The sequence below is a fragment of the Hyalella azteca genome, unplaced genomic scaffold (assembly GCF_000764305.2).
Source record: "Hyalella azteca isolate HAZT.00-mixed unplaced genomic scaffold, Hazt_2.0.2 contig16811, whole genome shotgun sequence".
NCBI lineage: Eukaryota > Metazoa > Arthropoda > Malacostraca > Amphipoda > Hyalellidae > Hyalella > Hyalella azteca.
The window spans coordinates 125,734-131,733 of NW_025946619.1; positions in this window are offsets into that span (position 1 = coordinate 125,734).

Below are 6,000 nucleotides of genomic sequence, written 5' to 3' on the forward strand. Positions count from 1 at the left end.
GTACTAAATCTGAAATTTAATTATAGTTCTTTTTCGACTTATAATTTACGCTCTAAAAACACAATTCCTCATTACGTTAAATTTTCATTTAATATTCTTTCGTATGTGGCTGAATGACTTGCACGATTCCTATTCCTCCGACTCTATTACAAATAGATTTTAAATATTGATGAATGTTAACCTGGTCAGTATTGATGTTCTTCCTCGAGGTTCCGCAATGTTGAGAAACACTTGAATATGCCTTAAGAATTTACGAAGCTCTATAGTTAGATTTTGATAGTTTTTGGCAGGAGAATCGTAGGTTTTTTCACGTTGAAATCTTAGTGACTGATGACGTTACGATAGAACAATGGCATTTATTAGGAACCTTACTCCTTACTGACCTATCTGTATAGAGTGAGTAGTTGTGTGAAGTTTTGCTGTATGAATGAAGAATACAGTGAGTAGTTGTGTTAAGTTCGGCTGAATGAATAAGTTTTACGTATAAGAGGTTTGACCAGTTATACGAATATTGTGTGACATAGATGTATGCAATTCTGAAAATATTGATTACAATAATGTTGGTATGCTAGATACAATTTATGATACGCATGTACACTTTACAGTGCTGGGCTTCAACCTAAAATTATTGTATAATTTTGAATACGGCGAGAGAGTATAGTTAGTTTAGTTTCATTTGAACACAATACCCTCACATTTGTATCCAATATTAATGTTGTATACAAATGTTCATTGATGTCGTTAATCAACATGCTATAAATTTGCACGAACATTATGTTTATTCAATATAAGGCAATGCTGAAGTATCATACACGAATCTATAAATGGCTTAGAATAACACATCAAAGTACTACTATGTTATGTATTCCGTAATGTTTTATGTTGCCTATACATGCTCCGTATGTTGTCTACTTGCAATGCATGTTGAATCCTGCATGAAATGTTCACTCAATAAAGATACTATATATAGTGTTCAATGTAATCATGGAAATTAGTTCGTTTCTTCTTTGTATATTGCTGCGGGAATGATGGTATTTTGTTATAAATATTACCTTTCGAAATTTGTGTGTCGAATCAGATGGGGGCTATTCATGGTTGAAATAATATATTAATTCAACCATGGGGGCTATTAATGTGGTACGTATTGCATAATAATATCGTATTCCATGTAATAATGGTAAACTGTGTTGCTAGTTTGAGAGTTTGTTCGATTCTACTAATAATCTTGAGCTCGAATGGGTATAAAACTATCAAAATTATCCCAAATTATGCGTTGAAAATCGTTGAAATCTGGTTAAGTTGTTAATTGCATAAATGAGAGAGGTGTTTTAATTTATATGCATAACGAGTGCGATGGTCAATGGTTCTGAGCGCATCAGAAATGTACATTCCACGTGATGTATATGCATCGCTTTCATGTATGAATTCAAAGATTTGAAGAATCGAAGATATAAATCAAAATTTAGAAAAATCCGTTTTCTTTAGGAATTGTTTTCCTAGACCGTAATTTTTAGTTCAATATGCGTGGTCATTGTTGATGCTGAATTGGTGAGTGTCTAGAATAAATAAAAATAAACCATTTCGTAAATTATTTTCCTTCTGTTTTCATCTACATTTCAATTCTTTACTTTATCATTGGTTGAAAAATTATGTTCAAAGCGTTTGGACCTGTAGAGTAAATGTAGAATTGCGGTTTTTAAATACTTAATAAGGAGGATTCACGCGCTGCCACGTATGACAGCCACTATATGAGGCCAGTATTAACCGCCACTTATTTCTGGCTGATGGCCTTGTCTTGGAATTTACTGGATTCATTTGTGGCAGCAATTTAGTGGCGGCCAGTATCAGATCACGTGGCCAACAAACGGCTACCAGATTGTCTAAGAATGAAGTCGTTCAATATTTATTTATAGCAAATGTTAGCTTAATTGCATCGAAATTCGTGAACATTTTAATCCGTGATCAATTAAATTAACCTTGTTTAACTCATTTTTTTCACGCAACATCCAGCATGTTGTTTGCAGGTGACATAATAATCAACGAGAAAGAAATTGTTACCTCATCAGTCATTTTGCTGCTACTAATGACACACTGAAAGAGATTATAAAATAATGAAAATCCCACAGTTTCAAAGACCCAGATCCTCGTGCATCGGGGTACTGGCCAGCGGTACCTTGTTGCAGCCACGTGTGCAGTGGTTGTTACAATAGTGTACTGTAGATGCACCATGTTAGAACAAACTATATGAAGCTATGCACGAGTATATTTTTCGAAAAAAGGTTCCTTCACTGGTTGATGTTCAGCAGCTACTGCAACGTCACACGTCAGTTGATAGATTTGGTCAGAAGGCCAGTCCTCATATCCCCAAGAGACAAGTCAATAGCATTATAAGAATTGGCGAAATGCAACTTTGCCATCTGGTTAACGCCGATGTTGCTGTGTTATGTGCTGTAAACGGTAAGCTTGAGAAGCAATGCAGATTTTATGAATAAACTGACAAAGTAATTTTGCTACCGCTTCTCACTTCATTGGTCATCCGTCGGACAGTCCTCCGTCTTCAGCAAGTTGCCAAGTTCAGTAACTTCAGTTGCTGCTTCGAACTGGTAGTGAGTGGTGTGTGTGTGCGCGCGGGGAAGAGAAGCTAGTTTATTGCCTTGTCAATTCAGAAATAATTTTAAAATAAAATCATTAATTTTTCGTATCGAATATAGATTCAAATTAACCGTTTATTGTGAAATGTGCATAATTTGTGTCTCTATTCTTTATTAATCTATTTGGATAGCTAAACAACATCAACACTTGACCGCCGCTTGAGACCATCAATACGTTTAAATTTAATTTCACGGACAATTTTTCGCAGCATGCCGGTATCTAGGCAAATGAAAATATCCTGCAACTTGATTCTTGTTGGTGTGTAGGTACCATCAATTGCAATTGGCAAAGAAGTTGCCTGACTTCTCGGCAAATACTTTAATTTACCTCGCACGCCTCCGCTCCTCAATAAAAACCGTTGAGTCGTTACTATCTTAGAAGTTTGAACTACGATTTTTATGATCGATCGTTCGAGTAGCATAACTTTTATAACCGTATTACGAAGTACAAAAGTGTTATAGGCCTAATTGTAGTTCAAAATTTAGATTAGGCTTCGATTAGTTTTTAAAACAGATAATTTCTTCTGAAGGCTTTCAATATTATTATGCCGAGTGCCGACAGCGACACTGATGCTGTTATTGCTGTGGCGACTGGCAAGTGGGAGACTTGATCTTGGTGCTAGTGCCCGACTGTCCGTTGGTGGCAATGCCGCTTTGAGTGTTGTCAATGACGTTATTAGTTATATACACTGGTAAAAGTTGAGAGCCTCAGTCTCAGATTCAGCCAGGCTGCCAGCCACTGAGTCATTTTTAGACTGAGATAAAACGATTTTTAAATGTTTTAACCCTTTCACGGGTAAGTTACCATATATGATCACTTGCAATCGCGTCACAAAAAGCCTCACCACGGTTTCCTGTTTGTTTTTGAGGCATCCTTCTAATGCTTCAGTCTATCCCTAATTAACTGACCATCGTTCTAGGCTATCTAGGTATAGCATCACCAGCTCAGCTGCAAAGTCCACAAATTGAAATATGAGCATTTAAATGAAGGTTTTGACTCGGACAAAGGAATTGACGCTCTTTCCGCATTTTCTTCAAAATTTGGAAGTATCAATATATATATTTATTTATTTTGGCAACTTGATTAAATTTAATTAAATTAAATTGTTATGTTTCTAATTTTTTATTTGCATAAGCTGAATTTTAATTATAAATAAAAATTTTGTGTACTGATCGCATTTATTGAATTCTTCAAGTGTGAATTAAACCTTCAATAGGCAAAATTTGCAAAAAAATCATATAAATAAATATATTGTATAATACTTCTTACTTTCTTGAAATGGTTTCTGAAATTTTAATTTCTGGATATTTCAATGCTTGCCCGCTAAATGGTTAAATGTTTTTTTTTGTTTTAAATTTTCTAAATGCTAATTAAATGATTTTAAATGTTTGTTTTTGAATGTTATCAAATTGTTTGAAGGAAATATATATAATATATATAAAGCCTAATAATAAATAATAATATAGGTTTATTGAATTTATTGGAACTTTGGAAGACACCAAGAAATAATTTTTTTATTTTTTCTATGTCATGAGCTTGAAATAAATACTCTATTCTAATAATTGTAATAAATAATTATTTGGCTATTACAATATTCTGAAAAGAATTTTCCTAACACAAGTGTAAAGTGAAGTGTTTTTTCCTTAATAAATTACAATGAAAAAGTTTTCTCATTGTTTCAATGAAAGAGTTTTTTTACTCAGTTTCTTTTTTTTATTGAGAAAACTTATGTAGACAACAATCTAATAAAATGAAAAACTCTGGGAGATATTATACAATGAATTTTTCTGCTTCAGTTTTTTCATTATTTCATATATTGTTTATTTTTCATTTTTGAAGAGTTGAAACCTAAGTTGTGTCATCCAAGTAGTAAGATAGCAATTTTTGAAGGTAAAATGATTTTTAAGCAAGATTTTGATTAAGCAACATTTAAATTTTCTTTTTGTAACCAGAGGACTAAAATTTACTTTAACAATACATAGTTTTTTTTTGTTGCCACTTCATAATGCAAATATATTTTAAGGGCCTTGTACTTTGATACATACAGTATAGTTATGGCTTGAAGAATAAGTGTCAATGCTGGAAATCTATTTGCTAAAATATTTTTTTTATCCATCATGTACACTGTACAAGTAAGCTTAACTCCTAAGAAGCAAAGGAGACCTGCTTACTCTTAATGTACTGTAAAACTTGGAAATATTGTTATTTCTAGATGGCTAAATGGGCTGTGCTAGTATATTGTATATATATTTAACATAGACACAATAATTAGAAATGTCAACCAATTTTCAATATGACAATATTAAGCCAAAGTCACCCCTTGTGGCTGAAGTCACCCCAGTTGATGGTAGGTAAATTATACAAAATGGTTTATAATGCTTTATTTATCTCTATCATGTATATATATACTACCATACTTGTGCACATTTATGTCTTTATTGTTGTTTAGATACACATTCTTATGATATTTTAGGTACCGGTATATATATTTTTATTAATAGTAAGAATGGATTAAAATATTTTTTATTATTTCTTGTAGGAAAATTGGTTTTGGTGTTAGAGCAAATCGTTGCTTAACATTCACCTCTGAACAGATTATGGTTGAGTACCAAGGTACCACTGTAGTTCACCGTATAGTTAGAAAAATTTCTTCTAAAATATATAATTACTATTTGAGGAAACACTAATAATTTTGGTGACAAATTTTTGGCAGCTTTACTCAAGAGTACTACTACTGTACTTCAGCTTGGGAGTGTACAGGCAGACAGTTAAAAAAATGAGTTTATCTTGGATAGTGGCTATTATATTATATAATATAGTAGTCCATTAATGACAACAGCCTTGTGGCTTAACCTGTTAAAAATTTCTCAGAATGTATGTACTGTTATGTGCATGTGACTAAATAATGACAATCCAGTTATTAAATCCAGTCCCTCTCTATTTTCATTCAAATCAGCAATGCTTAGTTGAGGTTATATACTACATATGTTAAGTCTGATGATAATAGGAATTGAATCAACTTTACTCATGTGTATTTTATTTCTATCCAGTTTGCTTTATAGGTACGGTAGTTATGAGATCATTCATGGTCTTGAAAAAAAATTGGGAATTTTTAAAAGTTCTTTCAATGAAAGAAAAATTAAGTATTATTAATTATTCATTGTAAAAAATGAGACTGACACAAGACCTGCAAAAATATGGCAATGAAGCAATTACACACAGGCACATATAGGTATAAATACATATATTCTAAGTTGTTAATGAAGAAACCTCGATCCTATCACATTCTCTGGGGTCTGGTTAATGACTTTTTGATTGATCTCGAACTAATAATAATTATCATTTTTC